Raw genomic sequence first — 24011 nt, 5'->3', positions numbered from 1 at the left:
CCATTGGATTCTGGTTCAAACCAAGCAGCTGTGGAGCATCTCTGCATATAACTATCTTGCTTCAAAGACTTTTCAAGGGATAGAGAACTTACTGCAGCCTCTCATAAATTGCTGCATCAGACTTTTGATCTGGCTGTGGACGAGGAGGGGGGGAGCACCCATTGTTCTGACTCCCATTACTGTCAACTGCCAGCTGGTGGATGCAGCATTCCACTGTCCTACTGGTTTGAAGAACCCTCTATTGCAATAGCTGTTCTCCATGTAGGTGTTCATCGATGAATAATTCTTCAGTCAGTCCTTTGGTATGCTCAATAGACACACCTCCTCAGACCCTTTGTTCTTAGACTTTTTTCTCTGATTCTTTCATTATTTTAATAACTCTTCCCTGAACACTACAAGTTTCAAGATCTTTCTTGAATCATGAGCACAAAAGCTGTGCCCACAATAACATCAAACCAGTAATAGAGTCTCTTTCCTGTTATTCATCATTCCCTTCAGCAGATGTCCAAGGATTGCATTAGTACGTCAACCACACTGTTTTCTGGGAAACTCTGGTTCATCTGAGGATCTGTGATGACCCTCATGTCTCCTTCAAAGACAAAGCTTCCCAAGGCAGAGTAGCCCTTGCTGTCATTATGGCTTTCCGTCTTTGTTCCAGACATGTGACCTCTCAATGAACTGGCCTGACTTGTCCGTACTGCTTTCATGCTCCAGTGTCTGCATGTGCCCCAGGTCACCTGATGGCTTAAACTCACAGAGATCCCCCAGAGCACTTTAGAGTACATCTTGGCTATCCTCTCAACTCTGTATCAGGGTGGGAATCATGTAAACTTCAAAACCCCTAAGGTCTGTTTACTCTTCCTTGTTTCAGTGGGGTCAGAACGGAACTCAAATCAGACCTGCAGGGGAGGCAGGAGGTCCTGAGCTTCCTGACAAAGTCTCTGAGCTGGGCAGTGAGAGGATCATGCTGGTGGAGTGGACACCAGCTAAGAATCAGGGAGAATGAACAAGGACTTTCTTCCTTCATTATTACACATGTTGCACAATATGTTTTTGTACAGTGTCCTCTCTTACAACTGGAGAGAGAAACAAAAGTGCTTAAAGTATTAGAAAAACCTGTCTTATCAATGACTGAAAAAGCATCCGTGTTTTCCATGGAAAATGAGCACAACAGGAAATGAAAGAGAAGTACCATAGATTGCAGATGATATGGAAAAACATTTTTAGTATTTGTATTCCCTACCATTCAAGTAAAAAAAGATATAGTTTGAGTAGGTAAACTTTCTGCAGATGTCATGCACGTACACAAATGGATTGGAAATCGTTTGAACTACATCAGGTCCAAGATTTCAGATGGCAGATCATGTTGGGCTACTTTCATACTTGCACCTACATCTACTTTTTATAATTGCAAGTTATCAAGTTGGATACCTCTGTGAGCAACTCTCATAGCTTTCCTCTGTCATTAGCTTTGAAAAATAATAGAGACCTTTCCACTACTCTTTGTTACATGCATAAAAGAAAATATAATGTATGTGCTTGTCCTATACCCACTAGGAATGTCTTTTTTTTTTCACTATTCTCTTGTACTCTTATGAGTACTTTTCAATACTCATAAGAATCAAAATGCCAGACTTCCTAGAGTTCAGCCCTCCATCAACTGTTGCCACACTTTAGATCTTCTTGTATAAGTTGTAATTTGTAGAGGCTTTGTGGATGAATGATGCTCGCAGAATTTTTTCTTATACCGCTAGTATCAACATTTTTGAATTTGTGTCATTTAGTTTCCTGTGTCACTGCTTTGCTAGCAGCAATTCTCCATCCATACCAAAGTTTTCCTGAAGAGCCCTGATTCAGCTCTTTTAGCATGAACATTTGCGTACTCTAAAAAGCTTTTAGACTCTTCAGGAAAGTCAAAAAGCATTCAATATAGCTGCCCTCTTCCTTTTAAAAAAACATTTGTGGTGGACTAATATATTGCCTCAAACATGCTAATTACATCTGGTAATGGTTGTGTATTGCATTACAGGACAGGTGCAGTAAACTCAACAGCCGCACTCTTTACTTGTTGCACTCAATCATGTTAATGAAAGCAATAAATCAATGACATGTTCCAAACCTTGACTTACCCCAGAAAAGAGAAACATTAACAAAATTTAGCAGATCTAGCTCAGAATTTCTCACCCACGGATAACTCTTTTTTCACCCTGGAAAGGATTAAATTCTTCTTTCATCAGTAGAACGATCCTGCCAGATGCTAAGCATGCATATGAAGACTCCCTATTTTTAGGGACTATATTAACTTTGAAAGAGGTACACTGTTCAGATTAATGATATGAAGAGCAGAGGGCTCAGATTAATGATGTGGCAAACAGAGAGCTATGGAAGATGATTTTACAGAGACAACAGAAAACAAGTAAACTTAAATTCAGAAAGTCAAGTCTGTTTTCCCTGTTATGGCACAAACATGCAGCTTCTACAGACAAAAAAAAAAAAAAAAAAAAAAATGGAAATGGATTTAAAACATTGCCAGTACATAGTCTAAGATAGAAGGTGAAGTTAAGGCCAGGTTTGAAAGATCAGAGACTTAAATCACTTCTTCTTTTTCAGTGGAGCTGTACTGCATTTGTTGAAAATTTGTTTGAGTGAGTTTTCAATTTCATACAGTGAAAAGTGTTGTAAACATGTCTTTGTTATCTGAGGGTGCATACACAGTATTCTGTATGTACTGAAGAAAAATTTTTCCTTTAAAGCTTTGGTACTCTTCCTCAGATGCTGTAGTACGTATGGACCTTCATTTTATATAGCAAAGGTAAATAGAAACAGCTATTAGTGATACCTAGAAGTCACTGAGAACTAAATCTGTCACTCTGAGAAGGACCAACATGTCATCTTCCTTGATTCATAGTGTCAAATCTTCTCATTATTCTAGGTATCAATGCCTTCAAGGCAGTGACATGTAATTACTAAAGGTTGCAGGTATTATCTTAGCATAGTCTAGCATGGGAACCAGAGTAACCAAAATGCACATTTCATATGTGCCAATGATCTGAGCATGTCTTTAAAGTTAGTGTAGAAAGAACAAAGACGTTTCATTTTCATTTCAATGTACTTTATCCACCTGCAAGGAGCCTGTTTATCAGAAATTATGGACATGAAGCTGGTTTCTTTCCAAGGGCTAAAGAGAGGTATGTATCGTATCAAAGAGAAGCTTTCAATTTACTTTATTAATATTGCCAGTAGCTGATAATGGTATATCATAACTACTTGAAGAGTTGTTCTGACATAGTGGCAGCTGGGTCTTGCACGTCTTTAACTCAAGCAGAAGAGTTTTGAAGTAGGTCAGCTCACAACATCAAACAGTGTCTGAAGTAAATTCATTCACTCGCTCTGTAAGATCTTAGCTCAATGTACACAACCGTGTAGTTGTGTACAGGTATGTACACAGTTGTGTACATTAGGTATGTCAGCCACTGGCAGTTACAATCAGCAGTATAGACCACTGTGGTTGGCCATGAATAAATGGAAAGATGAATGATGAATGAACAGGAATGATAAGAAACAGTTAGGGGAGGAAAAGAAGAAAAGAAAAAGGGAAAAAGAAAAAAAAAAAAAAGAAAAAAGGAAAAAGGACAAAAAAGAAAAAAAAAAAAGTTTTTTTTTTTTTTAAAGTAGATGAGGACAAGTTTAGAACTTGTACCTTTCAAAAGACATCTGGTAGTCAAATGAAGCTGATAGTTACCCTGGCATCATCTGTTCACACTCTCTAGATCTGTCTGGCCATGGCATCTCTCAGAGTAGGCTGATAATGGCACAGTGGTATTAATACAGCAGCCTCTGGAGTGCCAGGCACAATGGTGAAAATCATCTGTCTCAGCTTCATATCTTACAACTACCCAAATCAAATTGTGATCATTAAGATTAGACATCTGCTCATTACTTTGTCCACTAGTTGACCCTAAATTTAAGTGAAACAATTTTTGGCAAAAAGATTATTTTTTTCCATGTTCTTATATCTCTAACTCACAAAAATGCTCTTAGCATTACAACATTTCTGGTGTATCCAGAAACCTTTTCTTTCTTAGATTAATTTTAATTTTTCTGTCTTTAGCAGATCCTTATAAACAATTTTCCATAACGAAATGAATTGGATTTCTGTTACTTGGAACAGCTCCTCTGAGCTGTGTGTTAAATGTCTTTCCTCCTTTTTTGCTGTGCTTGATACGCAAAAGAGCTGAACTGGCTGCGACACAACTCCAAGATATTTGTGGCTGTGAAGCTACAGAGCAATTAGACAATTTATTCTGAGGAATGGAGCCTACTCTACACCTCCACCTCAGCTTTTCCTTATGAGTAACTTCAGTCGGGTGGCATGACAACTGATATCCACTCTCCAAGACATCTACTGCCATGAGGCAGGGGGCTTCCCATCACCTTGACTGGGACCACAACATCAGTGGTTGTCAGGTTAATGCAGGCACATATTGACACTGACCCTTTCTCTTTCCTTCAAGCCTGTAGGCTTAGCTCCAGACTGATTTGTGTGTTTTGATACATATCAGTAAAGTCAACCTAGTGAAGATAACTTGGCTTGTAAACTACAGGAGCCAAGAGTCTTAGTTTATTACCTTCTCAGCCAATGCATTACCATTTTAAAACTCTTCTTATATCATTCACATTCAAAGTAATAATACAGATTTGCAATAGCTGCCTTAGAAATATGTGGTAATTATAACACATTTGTAATAATGAACTTCACTACACAAAAAGCCTCTTTATCTGAGAGGAAGCAGATGAGACATTCAAAGACAGAAAGGCTGACATTCTTCAGATACAGTAACTGTAGGGCATCCGGATAAATAAAGACAATTCTAGAGAAATGAGCTCAAAAAGACAAATATTTACTCTGCATCATACATTAGGCCAATCTGCTTTCCAATTGCTGGAATGATTTAGACCATTGAGCTCAGGCACGTAGGAGATTAGTGCAGCACAGCAGTCAGTAGACTGGTCCAACCCTGCCAAGATAGCATGTTTATAGGAGACACCACAGGGTCTGAGAGTTTATCTTCAGAGTAGTTAATCTAGTAACAGCAGTAGTGCATTAACTTCCCCTTGGTCATTTTGCTTTAATTCACTTTCAGAACACTTGAAACCAAACTTGCTCCAGTCAGCCTCCATCCAGTCTCAGCAGGTACTGCTGTCCCTCCAATACTGAATGACTTTAAAAACTTCTTTCAAGATTCTTTCTACTTTTTTTTTTTTTAATATATATACATATAGCTTTTAAGATAATAAGAAGAGAGATTCTGCATTTGATCATGCCCTCAGTACCATCTCTGAAAACCTTGTGAATGTGGCAGATTATCATGTTAGGTTAAGCACTGCAAAGTGCCACTGATTTCCTGCTGAGCTGTTTTTGTTGCTCACCCTAGGCATCTGATCTCTTTCTGGGTGCCTAAGCATGGATTTACACTTAGTATGAATGTTGTAAGAAATTATAAAAAGTAATGACAGTATTGTTAGTGTATATAGGACATTTTGGCTGGAAGACTGAGCATTGTACATTGTTGTATGGGTCTTTTGCCTTCAGGAAGACTTGGTGATTTGGAGATCATAGAAAATATGAGAAACTACACAACAGCCAGATAGCTTCTCAGGGTGTTTCAGAGATGATGGAAGGGAGGAAGGAGAGAAAGAAGAAAGAGAAGGAAAAAAAGGAAGAAGAAATATTTTCATCCTTGTTAGTGTTTGGTCTTGCTTCTCTTCAAATAACTGAGAATTTTGTGGTTGCCCTGAGATGTAACTTGAGAAAAGTGTTCTGTACATTCTCATGCAGGTAATAATACTCTCCTGCTTAAAATAATAATAATAAAATTTAAAAAAAAAAAAAAAAATTCAACACAGATATTTCCCAGGTGCCAGGACTCAGGGCCTTTTTTTTTTTCACTTAGAAACTGCCTGTCTCTCATCTCTTCTCTGTAACAGAAAGCAGGGTGCAGACAGCAGAACTGCTAATTCACACTGAGATTGGTAATCACGGAGCTCTCTTTCCCCTCAAGAAACTCCATGCCCACTGCCACATTTCACGTCTCTAAAGGACATGCCTATAGCCTTACTTCAGGCCCATACTTCCTGTGCCACGTACACTTGTTTGGTGGCCTGAAGGGGCTGATGCTAGGATCAAGGAAGCAGAAAGGTCCCTGAGGCACTGAAAAGTGGGCACTGCAGTCCAAAAGGACCCATAAGATGGCACGCTTCACAGCATGCCACTGCCTTCTACAGTGCCCATCCTCTTCCACATGATTCAGCACTCCACACACTTCCTCTGTGTATGCTTTCACGGTATCAAGCTTTTGTTTTGGTATCAAGACATTCTTTGCTGGTTAATCTGAATAAATTAATATGCTCCTTTTCCTTCCATTCATCTTATTTTTATTATTAAAGTTTTATGCAACAGGCAAAGGCAAATACTTGAGCTAGTGTACCTCTGGAGTCCTGCTGTAGCACTCTCAGCTAGAACAATTTGGAATTTCTTCAGAGTCATCCAAGAAATCATCACTCCAACTTGTCTCACTTCAGATGTACTCTAGGTAGCTAATATTTGCCTGTATGTAAGGTCGCTGTCATTTATTTATTTTTAATCTCTGCATAGTGCAGTACCTTTCTTGCTGTATGTCACACTACTGCTCCCTGCTGCCCAAGTCTATTTCAGATCAATAGATCCATTTTAATGCCACCTTTGCAGGAGATAGATCATGTACTGACTGTGGGTAACTGGCTTCTCAGAAGCAGAGTCTGCTTGCTGTCAATGAGATGCTTGTCTCTCCATGATTAATTACTTTGAAATGCCCACAGAGATTTAAAATCATGATTAATTACTACAAAATGCACAGAGATCTTAAAGACTAAATTCTACTACTAGCTAAGTTTACCCAAGAGTTCCTGTACATCTTGCATCTGGGGACACTTCTGCAACACGTAATCAGCTGATAAAACTCCCACAGAACATATGGTTAATTATCAGGAAAAGGCTAAATAAAAATAGCTAACAGCAAGTTCTGTGTCAATATTCATACATATTCAATGACTGGGATGTTAATAGTCTATTTCTTTAACTGCTCCTTTGTTTTACCTAGAAGATACACATTTATTTGCAAAGTAAAATACCCTCTAAAAGGAGTTACATTGCTGGTGGTGTTTTTTCTTGATTTGACTTGCTTAAAGACACAACAGTTCCCAAAAGGTTAACATTCCATCAGAAAAAAAAAAAAAAAATCAGATCCCATCTATAAGATGCATTTATTTCCCAGTTTACTCAGCACAGAAGCTGAGAAGATTAATAAGCTCTAGTATTTTATACTAAGCTTATTAGAGATGGAAATTTTAATAGGTTTGAAATCATCTTCTGAAATCCTACATTAAAAGAATAGCAAAGAGCAACCTGCTTCCTTTTCTGGGAACTCTCCCAAAGACCTTTACTATTCAAATAAAAGACAGAGTTCAGAGCAGACTACTTCATGTGGCAGGGAAGGAAGGGCTGTCAGTCTACCTGCAGTTCTTCCACCTTCAGTGTGTGTCAGATTCATGATAGTCTCCTCCCTTCTGGCAGATGAGCACCCACCAGCACACTCAGTTCATGCTTCAACAGGTAGAAGCAATCTGTTTTGCTCTGCGAGAGATAAGATGGGGCAGAGGACAGGGCAGCAAGGGTGTCCATGACCTGCATAAACAAGTGACTGTAAAGTACCACAGATCGTGTTGGCTCCTCCGATTAGTGAAGCCTTGTCAATAACACAGGCTCTTCAAATGAGAAAAATGTATTATGCTAATCATTTCAATCCTTCTTCACTTATCCATGTGGAGCTTCACTGCATTATTCAATACTTTTCAGTCTAATGCACTGAATTGAGTCTTTTTAAAAAGTTTTGTTCCTGTAACAATGCTGGAAATTCATACTGAATTTTATCTTTGGGCTTTCTGGGAAAGTACTCCTTTCACAATTTCTTTCTGCTAACTGCAGAACATTTTAACAGAGATTTGCAGTTTTGCCCAGCAGATTGCTGTTAAAACCACAGGGGAAAAAATGTATGGTGGGATTGCTTGTCAAGATTCACCAACATATATAAAACCAAGGACTGTGGTGACCTTTAAATACACACACACCACCTTATGGTCTAAGCACAGAGTAACTGTACCCTTTGGCAACAGGTATTTTATATATGGGAATTTCATTCTACGAGGAGGTTTGTTAGGCACAGCATTATTTTTTTTCTTTTGGCAGACCTGTAACAGAAAGATAAATGATCGCACTTGCTGAAGCCAAAACAAGCTCCCTTATTCACTTGTTTTCTCAGAGCTTTCCACTTCCTCTAGTTTTACAAATCTGGGTGAAAAAAAAGCTGCTGCAAGAACACCATAAACATTTAAATCCATGCAATAATAATAATAATAATAATAATAATAATAATAATTATTATTATTATTATTATTATTATTATTATTATTATTATTATTATTATTATTATTATTATTATTATTATAGAGCCCAAAAGAGGGGTGGATTCAAGTGTGAAAAGAAAGAACCACCAGAATTTGACCTGGGAACATAACACGCTCTACTTGTTAGACACTGTCAATCATCAAAAGTTCTCATTTCAGGGACAGTTGTTGAAAAGGCTCCAGTCTAAGCCTGAAGATGAGATAACTCATGGAAGGAGACACTGCAAACAAATTTAGAGAAAATGAACTTGACTTAATAGGATCAAAAAACAAATACACTCTCTCAAAAAATTACCTACAATTTGCCAACACAGAGCTGAGCTGAGCATTGGGTTAGAGTTAATGAGTATGCTGAATCTTTTTAAGACAAGCTGAAGAATCAGGAAATCATTATAATCTATAATTGCAAACATATCATTCACTGACACATAAATTGGGTAAGAGTTACATGTCCTGTGGACAAAGAACTGTGACAGCCTGGGAAGCAGTTTGCATATCAGAGTACATAGAAAGCTGGCCTCTACCTCCAGCATCAACCAATTGTTCAAAGTGCAAATATGTCTCTTTAAAACACTCAGGCAGGAAAAAAAGAAAAAAAAAAAAAATACACAGATTGGCCCAATGAAGTGTGGTTATGAGTAACAGCTTTTTAATGGGAGAGCACAGATGTTTAATACACAATGGCTATAGTTTAAATTGAAAAGTGCCATTGTTTGGCCATCATTAAAATCAGGGTACCCTAAAGGAGGTATTTCAGGACATGCAGACTTGAGGAGCACATGCATAAGGTACAGCTGAATTGTTATGCCTTCCCTGCTCTGACTGAGTGCAAAGAAAATGTTTTTAACATGCACAGAAAGCAAAAGATAGAAAACTACATGTTTAGCTGGGGTAGGAGGAATGAAAGGCAAAGAACATGCAGAGGAGCATCAAAAATTTCCATTAGAAACTGCAAATGGATGTTTTTCCCACAGCACCAGTACTACCACATCCAGAGGGAAAGCAGTGCCACTAACCCAGTGCTCACAGGCTGGCAGTGACTGAACTTGTTCCACTGCAGTGGTGCCCAAGTCAGCTGTACCCTAGCGTGTCTTTACAGTAAACAGTAACACCCTATGGACAGAGTATTTGTAATAAGGGGCACCTGCCGGTCAGACTCATTGCTATTTAGAGTAGCAAACTTTGAAGTTCTCTATAAAATTATGTTTCTGTGGATTTTCCCCTCCAAGATGTCACTGGCCACTAATTCTTGTTATACAGGCCAGTCAGGCAGCAGCTAATTATGCCCAGAATTGCAAATAGTCCCGTATGCTCCCCAAATCTGTTTCTCCAACACTTCCCCCTACCTATCCAACAGAAACAGGGAGATTCAGTTTAGTGAGCAAAAAATGCAACTTTTTCATACACTTCACCATTACACCAAACAAACAAAAAAAAATGGAATACAAAAATCTGAACAATGGTGCACAGACACTAAGACAGCTACAGTGAAAAGAAGTCTGGACATATTGTGATTGCTTAAAATCTGTCAGAGTTATCCCATTGCAAGTCATGGTCAATCAGAGTAACTTTGTTCTTAAGACCTCAGGGAGGAAGGGGATGATGGGGTAGCACTGATAAGAGTTTTTACTGGTCAGGAAAAATGCAGAGAGAAGTAAAAAAAGCCTATTTAGTTCATATGTTTCAGGTGAATGTAGGTCACCTTTTCCCATTTCTTCTGCTCATGTGTCTCTCTTCTTCTTTCTCCTTTATTCTGGATTGCACAGCTATCAATTTGTGAGTGACAGAATCAAGATGTTATTCAAAAGGATCAAACCCATAGGAGATGTGGGAAGTGGTTGAAAATCCCTAGGTAAAGAAGAAAATCAGGGGCTCCCACTCCTCCAGTGCATACATCCACCACTAGACATTAGGGAAAAGGTATATTGTCAAAGACAGAGGTATCTGCACACATCAAGAAAACGAATCTGCAAGTCTAGCATAAAACATAATCACAGATTTTTGTCAGCTTCTAAAGTTAGTTCATAAAGTGGTGTGGAATGGTTTCATAACATGCATTAAATGAAGCAGAAAATGAAGCACAGGTTCTTTTGACTGTTCTCAACAAAATGTTATCATCTGCCTATTACAGAATTTCACTTTAACATTTTTTTTTCTGTGACTGTAATAGAAATCTGCCTCCATCTCTGTTACAATTCAAACAAACACATCTCTGAGATTGCCATCCTTCTTGCTGCGCAGTAGTTAGGGGCTAGGAGAAAAGCAACTTTATGAGATTCATTAGCTGAGAGTGACTGGGCAGAGCACTGGTTAAAGTTATTTTGGCTAAGGAGTGTGCATAAATCTTTGTGTGTATCCAGCTAAATCGTTCTTAGAAGCAGGTAGATATGGCACAATAAATAACACCATTCTGTTCTGTCCAGAATTATCTATGCCCAAATGGTCTGAGAAGCACAACCAACAGGTACAGTGCTGGCTTTAACTTCTGCCACTAAAGTCAATGGGCCACAGTCCTCAGTACTTAAACGTTTCAGTTTCGTTAACTGCAGGAGTGTGTCCTAAGCTGTACAGCCACACGCTGTTTTGCATTTATATTAATGACCCTCTCTCATGCAGAGATCTCATCAAGGTTCATTACACTTTCTTCATCTTTATAAGATTCTGTAACCACAATAAATACTAGTAGTTAACAGTCAGCTGTGAGTAGTACTGACCTTCAGTCTGCATGCACCAGACTGCTCCCATACATTAAGTATGTCCACGCTGTCCTCCTTTTCTACCACTTTGCCTTGCGCATAACTTACATCATCTGAACACAGCAAATTGGTGTTTATACATAGAACCCACAGCCCAGACATGCCCACAAAATCAGAGATAGAAATGAATGAGGTAGGGAATAATAAAGATGGGAATAAGAGACAGAGGCAAATGAGAAGGAGGAAGGACACTGCAGTAGAGAGCAGCCCCAAGGGGCTGAGGGGGAGGAGAGGATGCTTCAGTAAATTCCTGTTGCATTACCCACATTCATTTATAACTTGAATGGCTAAACTTTTGTTCATGAGTATTTTTTCTCCCAGCTAACCTGGTAGCTATAAGTGCAAAAATAGAGTATATATCTTTTCCAGAATGCATTCCCTGCTTCTCGTCTCCCACTGTGCAGAAACTAAACATGCATTCATTTTAAAACACTTCTTAAATGAGTTCTTTAGCCTCCTCAGGTATGGGATCAAAGAGTTAATTACTGCTTAACTTCCAAGCTGGTTTTGTCATTTGGTTTAAACAACAACTTTCAGAAAGCCTGGTCAAATAAGATCCCAATCTGTGAGACACTGAGCACCATCTCTGATGCTTAATGCCCTCGGCTGCCTTTGTCTTCTGGAGGGGTTTAGGATGAGGTCATTAAAAGCAATCACCAAGAAGTCATGGCTGATTACTCTTTCAATTAGGGCTTGATCCCACAGGCCGTTATGTGCTGTAAGTGCAGAAACCAAGGGCTGGTGTTGAATACTCAGTATTTGCTTAGTGCCTGATCAGTGAAGCTCAATAACAGAATGAGTGAAGGCAGAAAAAAAAAAAAAATAAAGTGATACAGCCAAATTTGTGCTGTCTCAGTGCTGAGTCCTGCAGAGGACAGAGAGGTGAGAATGTCCAGCATGAGCTGCTTGGGACGAGAGACAGTCACAGCACTGAATGTGAGGGGTTCAGGTATTGATTGTGCCAACAGAACTCATACATACATTACCATATTTGAGAAAACTGCAGAATAAAGTGAGATCAGAGGTGAGAGGCCGGTATTTGCCAGTATTTGGCCAGGTCTGTATGCAAGGTAACATTTTTGCTGTTTCAGGAGATAGTAAGCTTGTACTGGGCTGCAGCAGCAGTCTTCCCAAGAACCCTGCAGCAGTTCAGCCCTGTTCCCCCACTGTCACAAGGCCCTGTCCTGGTTTCTCATGGATTGGTCTGAGAGGCCAAAACAAATAGAAATGTCATCAGAGAAAATAATTTCTCTCACTTGCTGGTATTTTCACACCCGTTGTGCCTTCATTTTCTGCATCTGTCTAGGCAGCAGGCTTAGTCAGAACATTTGCTGAAACAGCGAATGCTCACTCAAGCTATAGATTAAGAGCTTTTAGTAATTATTCAATGCATAAGGAATAAATTAGAGGAAATCAGATAATTAAGAAACAAAAAACAGAATCCAATTTCCCATTAGTCATCAGCTCTCCTTAGCAGTTCTGACCTCAGAATGGTTGGTGTCTTTTCTGCTTACTTTAACTGATTTTCCTACTATTCCCAGGTGAGACGAATTTGGGGGTTAATAGTTAATAACTACACTGATTGGAGTTGCATTAGAAGAGCTGTCTTTAGTCAGAATATTTTCAGAATTTCTTATTCATGCCTGCAGTACATGTCAAAGGTCTTAGTTAATTTTTCCACCCTAATAAACTGTTTTCCCAAAATTGAATGAAGCAGAATGCCTGTCAACTTTGTCTCAAAATCATTCATCAGTTAATCTATTTCAGTCTTCCTAATAGTGTTGATTTTACTTTTTACAACATATGGTGTATCTTATATGTGGTATCTCTTATACCATTTTATGCCATAGAAAAGGGAGATCACTTTCAAACTCCAGCACCTCCCCTAGCAGTTAATGACTAATACTCTGATTACCATCTTTCTCAGTTGCACAATTATGTTCTTTTTTCCAAGCTTCACATCTCCTCTGCTTTCGGAGACAAATTTTGTCTCTCAGAGGTGGCCTCAGCGGAACTCACCATATGCCTTCAGACACCCGCTCTATCAGCTGTATCCCTTCTCTCTTCGGCCTCTGAGTTTCTTGTGTGGATTTAATTTGCAAAATGTAAGGAGAGGGGAAAACTGCTGCTACAGTGCTGGTAGGAAAGTGTTGATCTCTGTGGAACTTTGATACCAAAGGACAAGCTTCAGAGATGGGACCTGCATTGTTAATGAAGAACTTCAAACACCAGATATGGAAAACCAAAATACGGTTTTTCCTCTGGGTTTTGTGATTTTTTTGTTTGTTTGTTTGGTTGGTTGGTTGGTTTTGTTTGTTTGCTTGTTTGTTTGTTTTTCTCAGGGGATTGCTCTCATCTATCCAAATGACTACCTGTGCCATCAAGCACAGAGACCAGTGGGCATCTCCTGGTGGTCATTTCTATTCCCTACTGACTCCTAACACTTTCACCCTGCTTGTCACACCACAAGCAAACAACCATTCCCCTCAAATGGGGCTGACATCTCTGCTCCAGCTGCCCTGATAATCACACTGCAGAATCACTGTCAGGCTTCCTCACTCACACTCTCTTTAATCCACTGGAAATTGAATGGGAAATGAAATGGCATCACCGGAGTGATAGAGAATACCAGTCTGAAAATATTTGCTGTTCTGGTAGCTACCGTTATCATCTAGAGGATCCAAGGCCTGATTTTCAGGCAGATGTCTAGATTTTCCCTGGAAAAGAAACCAAAGAAAGAACCACTACTTTCAGGCAAGTGACTGGCCCTAGCAGAAGTTTCAGGTTGCAAACCATAGTGAGACGCAAATGTTCCCCAACCAATCTACTTGATACATCTTACTGAATCGCTGAGGAGTCTTTCATCTCCACATGCTCATTTTTCTGCATTCCATTTTAAGGCACCTGGCTACGTCATGTCTGATGGCAAGGTGCCCAGGTTCCTCAAGTGAGGAAGGGCAGGCATCACAGTAGGTGTCAGCACATCTTAAAATCAGGAATGTCCTGCCTGCCCTGGGGACCCACCACCACTCCTATCCCCCACAGAGCCCCCTCTGTAGCCTGGCACACAGCCTAGAAGTGCCAGCATCTTAGTGCTGCCGTTCAGCTCTGGCTTTGTCCCTGTTGGACTAAGCAGTGTGTACACACTGGAGCTGCATTAGCTCACATTTCTCTGTATGCTGATAGAAAATCATGATGAACTATCCAGTCCATTTTGGCTCTGTGAAGAGCTATCAACAGACTTAATACACAAACTGATCCTGTATATCATATGATAGATTCTGTATAGCACAGCACCTAAATTACACTGAGTTTGCAATACCATCTGGTTTCATTTTTCATTACATTAGGGGATTACTTTATTATGTTTGACCTGAAAATTGGCACAGGAATAAAGCAGGGCCATGGCTATATTCACAGTGGCACAAAGCTCTATTCTCTCACATAGGAGAGTTGGGTCTCAGACATAAATCTCTTTTCTTATCCTCGGGTCGGGAAAATAGCACGTACCTAAAAGGCGATTGGCAATATCTAGCATGTTGCATCAGGTTGACCTGGAAGCAGTGTCAGATGACACTTCCATAGAGGTGGAATTCCATCCTAATTTCTACTGTGCGATAGAAAAAAATCTGCTAGATGGTGCTTGTTGCAAGGTGACAGTGAGGACTCAGGGTAATGGCCTACAGGTTTCAAGTTACTCTTGGTTTGATACGTTCTTAAAACAGAGAAAAGAAAATGCTTCAGTTATCTTTCAAAGTTTTCCTGTGACTTCCAAGGAATGATGGGCCAATATATTTATTCTACTGGTGATGAAAAGAGGCTAAAAGAAGTTGACATTTTCTCATTGTTGTCTATGTTTCACTCAATCAGCCAAAACTCTTCCTTGAGCTCCTCTTGCAGACCAGCTCTCTGACTGATTAAACCACAATATGATGATTCATCATTGTCTGTCCATTCCCACTTTACTGTCTAATTAAAATGATTTTTATGCCCAACGATAATTGCTTTCTTCTATTATTACTCTGAAATGTTAATATAATTTAGCTCACCAGTCTCTGTGTCTACCACTAGAGACAATAAATAAATTAAACACAGAAAAATGATGTTTAAATAACATTCAGATTGAGTCATAAAACTACAACAGCATGGATATTCCAGTTAAGGCTACACAGTCTTGCCAAAGACATTTGCTGTACATATGGCTGGTTGTTTCTCCGAGTTCCAGAAAAAGCAGTGCTATGCACCCTGGGTGCTTCATTAGCAACACATTAGTGGCCTTATACAGTCAAGTGAAGCAGAAAATCATTTTACAGTGGTCATTATTTTTATAAGTCAGTACTTACTGACAGTTCTTATCCTACAGCATCTGAAATAATGTGGAACAGAAGATGTTGCCAAATGTTGACTTTTCAGTGGAAACCTCTTGACTTAATTATCTCATTAGTTTATAAATTTTTTAAAAGTATTATCTTTGTGGGCAGTCTTTGTCTAGTGATCTTTTGGTAAAGGTAGTAGCAACAAATTACTTCCCTCAGAAGACAGAAATGTCTTCTCAAAAATAAAATCCCTGCAAATAAGCTATTTCAGTAAAAAGCAATCAAGTAAATATCAATTTTGGATGTTTTGATTTTGAACATGCAGAATATATATTTCATTCTTCCTTACTAGGTTTTTAACTCCCACCACCATAATCCCATGTTCAGTCTGTCACTGTTTTCTGGTTTTCAGCACTTTTCCTTCATGCTTCTGGTCCTTCATCCACCCGAAACACACACATATGTGAGTGTACATGCACATATGGATGTAAGGAATGCCAGTTCAATTATAACTGACATTTGGGACTGATCAAATGCTCAGAAAGCTGTAGTGTACAAATCATCAGGACTATCTCAGTAGCAAACTTCAAATTTATCCATGTGTTTTCTCCCTTTTCCTAACCTGAAATTTTCCCTATGCTTTTAGTGATAATTGTATTAGTTGCATGATCTCAAGTAGACCTTTTAGTGAAGTCTGGAGAAAAAAATTTGGTAAGAAACACATTGGCATTTCCAGAGACATCTGATGATATCTTTCCATCCCTGCAGAAATGCACTGTAGAACTTCATAATAACCAGTTTTATCACCCAGATGCCTCATTACCTTATACCGCTGATCCATGTTATTGGGGTTTGTAAATTTCTGTGACATCATAAAATTTCAAACTTTGCTTTACTTCACAATGAAGCTGGTCCCCACAAACAGTAATTTTGTTTTGTGGGGAGAAGGTTGAACTTAGAAGTTGATATCTTGACATATCAGATGGAAAGGTGAAATGTTTTAGGTCTAGATGAGTTTCTTGAAGTTGTTTGAGATTTTTGAGGTTGACTTTCAACACTCTACAGTTAGTTTTACACCAACCATAAGGAACTTGGTTTTTAAAGGTAAGGGCAGTGAAAAGCAAGCATAGATTTTCAGGAGATATGAAGGGTGACTTGCTGACACAGCCTAACAGACACCTTGGGACACAGCATGGGGGGCCATGTTGCTGTCTTTCCTTTACACCCCATTCTACTACAGGTGGACCTACTCCTGAAATGGCGCTCACACAGTGCTGCTTATCTCAATCCCACCAGTTTTCTGTTGCACATACAGCATGCTTAACTTCAAAAATAATTGTGCCTCCTGACAGACTCAGGTGTCCTGTCCTTGTCCTTTTGACTCTTTTTCTCTCACAGCCAATTGTGGGCTCAGCTGACTCAAAACTGTTTGGGAGGTTTGCCAAAATAATTTTCAGGTGGTCCCTAACCAGCATCAAGCCACCAGCAAAGATGCAAGAAGCAAGAATTCTAATCTTCCTTTCACAACAGAAGAGACTTTTTTTCTAACTAGGACAATACTCAGTTTGCATGAGGAGGCAGTAGCAGGAAGAGCTCTCTAGGGGAAACTATACCATATGCCTATTTCATCCAAGCATTATCAGCTTCAAAAATTTAAATGTTCAGAGAGTAAGCTTCTGACTTAAAAAAAAAAAAAAAAAAAGTTTTATGTTCCCTTAAGCCCTTTCTGACCTTCTTCTCCTCACATGGATATTCATGTGCATTTGCTGGGTACTCCATCTTATTTCCTGCTGCTGGGACCATCCGTACTGGCCTGGACTGGGCATACTACTTAGCTCCCTGAATCAAGGCCGTGCTGTTTCAAGAATTCATTATATATAGGAATCTTTTATTTATATAGATTACAGCTGAGTATTTATGATGTACCATTCTATATAAACTAGCTCAATCTCTCTTTTACAGCTAGGGAACTGATATGTTTGTTGCTAAAAATCTTCAGTGAAAGATTTGAAATTCTTTCTCTGTGAAATGAGAAAGACAGAGAAAGAAAGAGAGAGAGAGAGAAAGAGAGAGAAAGAGAAAGAGAGAAAGGGAAAGAGGGAAAGAGGGAAGGGGAAGGGGAAGGGGAAGGGGAAGGGGAAGGGGAAGGGGAAGGGGAAGGGGAAGGGGAAGGGGAAGGGGAAGGGGAAGGGGAAGGGGAAGGGGAAGGGGAAGGGGAAGGGGAAGGGGAAGGGGAAGGGGAAGGGGAAGGGGAAGGGGAAGGGGAAGGGAGGAAGGGAGGAAGGGAGGAAGGGAGGAAGGGAGGAAGGGAGGCAAAGACTTGAGACATAACAATTGTTTTGAAAATTCAGATTCAAGGATTCAACTTTCAAATTCCCAGCACAAGACATCCAGTAGCAGAGATTTAAAGCAGAGAACAAATTCTTCCCTGTCTTTGTCAGCAAATGGATAGGAAGTTAATGCCTTTTTCTCATACACAAAGTAGCCAGAAGACCTCTGCCTTCAGAGCATCATTTAAAGTTGCTGCTCACTTTCAGAAAAGTACTTGATTTTTGTAATAGACTATACTGTTGGTTATTATATAATTTCATCTCTATATAATGTTTGTTGTGAGACAGAAGCTTACAGTGTCTTTCCATCTGTCTAACAAATCTTTATCGCAATAGATATTAAGGAGTTGTTCAAATGGTAACTGAGACACAAAGAAAGCAAGTGCCTTGCCAAGTTTACACAGAAAGTACATTAGATTAGGGTCTTTGGACTACAAGCCAAACCAGAGTTCCATTCTCCCCTCCCTCATTTGCTTGAATACCTGCATCAGCCAACCTTGAAAACTGCCTTGATATACCACTTTAGACAAAACTGAATGCTGAAATGTGCACTTAGTATTTAGTTGCTTTTCTTCTAAAATCTTCAATTTCTTTGCTTACAATTCAATCCTCTCTATTATATAGGGCAGATTATTCTTATTGGCCATTAACAGTAGAAGGATGTACAGTCTCTGACTGGAGATAAATGCCATGCAGCTGGGATAGATGGGATTATATTTCTTCTTGAATAGAACTTCTCAAATCTAAGACAAAGCACTCTGCCATGATGCCAGAGTAGCCCAAGTGAAGTTTACACAAACAAATGCAGATCTGTCTGCAGAAAAGAAAATTCATCTGTATTGTTCTTGTCAGTCCATGGAATTCCTTTCAGCTTTAATTTGTAAAACAATGCTACTTAGAAGATATAGCAGCTGCATTCAGTATTATTCTAATACCATCTCCAAGATTTTATTACCAAAATCAAGATCATAAATATGCACAAAAGTAAATTTATAGAAATGTTTAATTTAATACTGCAGTGTTCCTTTTAAATCCTGACTGATGAAAGCAGAAGAAAAACAATCAATTTAATTTGACTTTTTGACTTTTTCAATTATTTCTGTAATTCCCTCCTCTAAAAATATAGATTTTCTCTGAAATCGGACTCATTCAGAGAATGTTCTAAACTGGGCTTTCTGAGTTTCCTAATCTAATGTTTTTAATCGATATGGAAACATTGGTCTGCACAGAGTACCTTCTACAGAACATAGCCTCACAATATGAATATTTTAGATTGGATTGGATTGGATTGGATTGGAATGAACTGGATTATAGGCTTCAAAAGCAGATGAACATTTTTTACATTTCCTGAACATTCTGTTATCAAAACCATAAGCTTTTTTAAATTGATTTTTTTGAAAAAGTGAATCTGTCACCCTGCAAATTTTGCACTGGTTGACACCGATGAAAGCATCAAAAGCTATCAAATCAGAACAGTATGTTTGACATACTTTTTTGTACTCTCCTTGTACTGAAGATATCATTACACAGGGTTCAGCATTACAGAGATAGGTTTGGGGTTTTTTGTTTGTTTTTCATTTTAAACCTGTTATTCAGCATCACGCTAATAACATGTAAGTTATCTTCTGTAACAGTATTAATTAACATCACCAGCTGAATACTGACTGAGCTAGCTGGCAAAGACTAAATTAATTTGTTTTTGTCATGGGTATAACTATTTTCATTTAGTTTGTCAAAAACATTTGCCTTATTCCCTTGCAGAGTGAGAAAGCATTGCTGGATACCTCTCCTCTGTGCAAGATTAGGTAGAAGATCCAACTTCACTTGCAGCAAGAGATAGCAGTCCAAAACAAGCCTGCACACAGCTGTCTACCAGCTGAGCTGTGTGAGCTCGGCACTGTTATATAGCCTATAGGTGTGTGCATGTGAGAACAGAATCAGCAGCAGAAAAGCTTTCAGAAAAGATGCACAAGTAACAAGAAAAGAAAATGTGCCCTGAAAACACTTTAATGAAGTATTGCCTCTAAAGTTTGAAATTGGGAACAAGTAAGTTATTTCACTTCCTTTTTCTTCCCTGTCCAGGTGAGACTTTGTGATTATGATTTCTCAACAAAGAGGGCTAAACCTTGTCTCCTTCCAGTGGGAGCTGCCCACAAGCCCTAGAAACTGGCTCTCCACAGCAGCAGCAGGCAGTGCCAGAATAACAGAAATTAAAAACCACAAATGTCCCTAGCGCTGCCATGCAAAGCAATACATTTCACAAGCAGTCAAGCAAATAAGGATTTAGATCAGCAATTGTGAGTACTACTGCTGGAAGTGCTTGTATAGATCTCATGAGAAACAGAGAAAATCCCATTCACTTCACTGGCCAGTCATTTTTAACCTATCCCCAGCAGCAAAATCACACCTAGGCTTCCCACTTTTAGACATAGATACCAGTTAGATAAACAGGACTAAGCCTGCAGACTATGGTTGAAATGCATGAAATAACAAATCAAGACAAAGAAATTAGAATATGCTCAAAAATGTATTCCATGAGCATAAAGGAAGGAAATGTGTTGCATATGTTATTTTTTAAAGATAAGCCATTCTATTCCACCTATAAAATTAATCATGTTTTACCTGAACAGCTTTGCATATCAATAAAGCACTGCATTGCTTAGGATTTCAGGTATTTTATAAGAAAGTACAAATGTGTGGCATGTAGATCTCCACATCAGAATAGGGTCTTACAGTCTCATACAGCAAGATTAAATTTATAATTGCAAGTTGCAATCACTATGCTGAAACGAATGTTGAGCCAAAAGCCTACCTGCCCTGTAATATTGCAGGAAGGTTTTCTTAGCCTGGAGCTGCAGTGATTGATCTGTCATTTGAGTGCCAGAGAGAGCATTTAGGACTGGAGAGAGAAGACCAATAATGCAAGTTGGTGTTTCATTAAAATGAGGCTGGTCAACAGAGTTAATTCAAAATGTTCATCCTTTTGCAATTTCAGTTATGTCTCTTAAACATTTTTTTTCTGTGACAGCACAGCCTCAAATAAATAAATAAATAAATAAATAAATAAATATCATTAGGAAAAAAAAAAAAAAAGGTCCATTCCCTCCCTTTTGTTCTTAGTGAATGCTTATGGTTTTTTACTGTTTGGGGTTTGCTTTACTGCATTAATGCAAATATGCAACAGTAAGGTCACAAGTGACATCCTAATACAGAGATAGATCACATAGGAAGACTTAGAGCAAGGGTTACCTCACCTTATTGGGTCTCAGTTGCCCAAGATATTAAGCTGTCTCACCTTCCCTCTGCTGCAGAGGGAGCAAATTTTAGCCCTAATTTAGCAGCCTTCCATCCCCAGTTCTGCTTTGCAGGTTTCAGCAATGGCAGGTTTTTTAAACACAGTGAGATCAGATCAGACATATCTCTATTTCACTCTCCTTCACCTTTTTATTGAGGAACTGCTTTTTCCTCCCAAAAGAGAGTCATATTGTGGAGAAAATGTCAGGTGTAATAATGTACTGAGCCCCTAGGGCTATTAATTCTGGCTGAATGGCCCTAACATTTGTAGCCCTGCTAATCTGAAGCAATAGCTCCCAAAGCCAGGATACTGGGGTTATAACCTGACAAACAGGACAGTGGAAAGATTTTCTTTCACAGGATGCAAGGGATGAATGTTTTGAGAGCCTTATTTGGCCTGAAAGACCACCACTGTCTTATTTCTCTGTTCTTCCTCCAGGAGTAGAGCCAATAGGAACTTGCAGCAAAGCTATAGGAAAGGCCATCAGACTGAACAGAGTGTGGGATAGTATGCACATGGCCACTGGGAACAACAGGGAGAGAGGCAGGCAGCAAAACCTGTGGGTCAGAAGAGAACAAAGGCAAGGGGCTCACACCAGGGCAGTCCACTGGAGGAGAAGCAGAGACAAGAAGGATGCCACACTGTCACAGCAGCTCACTTTAAACCAAGCCTTGTTATGCACCAAGACTTCAAGTTGTAAGCCGTGGCTAAAAATTACTTCTGATGGGGGAAGACAACAGTTGGCCTGCCTCATGGAGAAAAGTGGGTAAAAGGCTATTAATATAATTATTTTAATACTCACTGTTGCCCTGTTTAGCTAGCAGGTTAAAGTTTTCCATCCAGCAATAAAAATATTGGTTGTTAAGACATCAGTTCATATTTGCAAGTGGATACAGTGAGTACGCTCATCATCACAGAGTTAGTACTATCTTCCCTTATTTCTGGTGTGCTTTGAGATGCTCCTTTTTGTGCTGAACCCCTTCATCCCTCATTGCCACAAAGATATCCCTAAGGGAAGTGTTACATGTACATGTTTTCTGGTCTTCCAGGGGTGTCAGGCAGAGCACAGGTAATTCCTGACCAGCTTGCAGGGTTTTCTGACCAGTGGGTTGATAAAAATGGGCATAATAGGCATAATATCTGTGAGGCAGCCAGCTGGATGGCAGGTCAAAGATTGTATGTGTATTCTCTGGAGAGTCACTAATCAACCAGCAGCCACCAATGATCAGGGAGGAGCAAGGAAATTTGTCACACCATGACAGATCCAAGGGCTAGAGGCTGGGAGTGCTGGGAAGCAGAGGGTAGGCTGGGTGTTGTAGGATGAACAGAAAATGGCAGGGGAAACTACAGCAGCTTTACTGGAAAATGTTACAAAAGGGATCAGATCAAGTGTGAGTAGGACATTGGAGACCTCAGTGAAGGCTGCTTGGGACAGGGGAGCATGAGAGGTCCAGTGGTGACAACAGGCTACAAGGAAGGAGCAAGAAGTACGGAGGTGAAAAGCACTGAGGGGCAAAGAGTACCATGAGGGAGAGCATGGGGAACTCAGGTTACCTCCAAGGACAACAAGGTAGGAGGAAGATACACTACAATACATTGCCTTGCATCCACTATCATTTGAAACCCAAAACACTCTAATTAAGTTACAACTAGATCAGTAGAGTATAACACTGGTGTCAACTAAAAGTGAACAGCATTGCTGGTCCCTGTTACATTCTTCACACCAACTATAGAGAATGTTTCCAGACTAGCAGGATCTTTCAAAAGAGAAGCTGTTTTTTTCAAGAGAAGCTGTTTGTTTATGCCTGCAGCATTGGCTGCTTTTGTAAAGCAAGGAAAGAAATTCCTAATTAATTATGCTTGTTGCCTATCCCCTGGAAAAGGAAATGGATAGAGGAGAAATTGTGCTTACCTTGAACGATCACCTTCTGTGTTAGCTCAGCAAGAGGGACTTATTTGTGCTTAGCCAGATCAATCTTCAGTTCACAACGTGAGTGAAGCATCTGTCTTGGTAGCTGTTATTCTGCTGCCTGTAGCCATCTGGGCTAAGCAGGGGTATCACATCAGACTCCAGGTCCAAGATTAGGCTCAGTTCTCTGTGGGGCAAAGGGGAAAGAAGGGAAAGAAGGTTTGGCCTAAAACCAACTTGCAAAAACTATCTCTCACAAGCGAGAAAGAGTTCACCAAAAGTTGACCAGAACAGAAAAAAACTGGGGGGGGGGAAACAAAAACAAAAACAAACAAACAAAAAAATATAAAACTCGTTTCTGCTGTTATGCAATATCAAATGAATATATGATCACCATCAGGAAGTCATGACAAGGGATTAAACTGAAATCTCAGTCAAATCTGACCAGAATTTGAAATTTGATGTCAAAAACTATCATTGATAGAACTATCTAAGGGCAGCAGCTGAGCAAGGTAGTTGCAATTTTAACAAATAAAACTAAGGTTAGTGATAAGTGACAGGGTGGATACTTTCAACAGCACTTTCCAATTCCCTTTCTCTCTGTTCTTTTGTCCTAAAGAAAGTGGCTGAAGTTTCTCTAATATGTGTTTGTTTAGTCATTCCAGAAGTAAAATTAATATTCTGATTTATTTTAGGTAATATGATATTTTCCATAATAATTTCAAGCAAAATTTGTTGCTATTCAGAGAGAAACTAATGTCCTGTGTTGACCAGGCACATCTAAGTTAATGTTTTCCTGCATAGTGTCCTTCCATAATAAAAGTGCTTATTAAGGCTGAGACTGAAAAACCAAAAGGAAGAAGTAGTTTAGCATTCTGATAACAAGGAGAGTACCCAACAGTT

At 39.3% G+C, this 24011-nt stretch overlaps 1 long non-coding RNA gene across 1 annotated transcript in view; it reads right to left on the bottom strand.

Moving 5' to 3' along the window:
- Positions 1 to 23291, bottom strand: part of LOC137853068 (uncharacterized) — a 36501-nt gene extending 13210 nt beyond the window's left edge. The window contains exon 1 of the long non-coding RNA XR_011094213.1: positions 23112 to 23291. This is a non-coding gene — a long non-coding RNA (uncharacterized lncRNA). The remainder of the gene's footprint in view (positions 1 to 23111) is intronic.
- Positions 23292 to 24011: the final 720 nt, after the last annotated feature.

This window comes from Anas acuta, chromosome 3 (assembly GCF_963932015.1).
Source record: "Anas acuta chromosome 3, bAnaAcu1.1, whole genome shotgun sequence".
Classification (NCBI taxonomy): Eukaryota; Metazoa; Chordata; class Aves; order Anseriformes; family Anatidae; genus Anas; species Anas acuta.
Note: the sequence above shows the minus strand (reverse complement) of the source record. Positions and strands in the feature narration are given on the sequence as shown.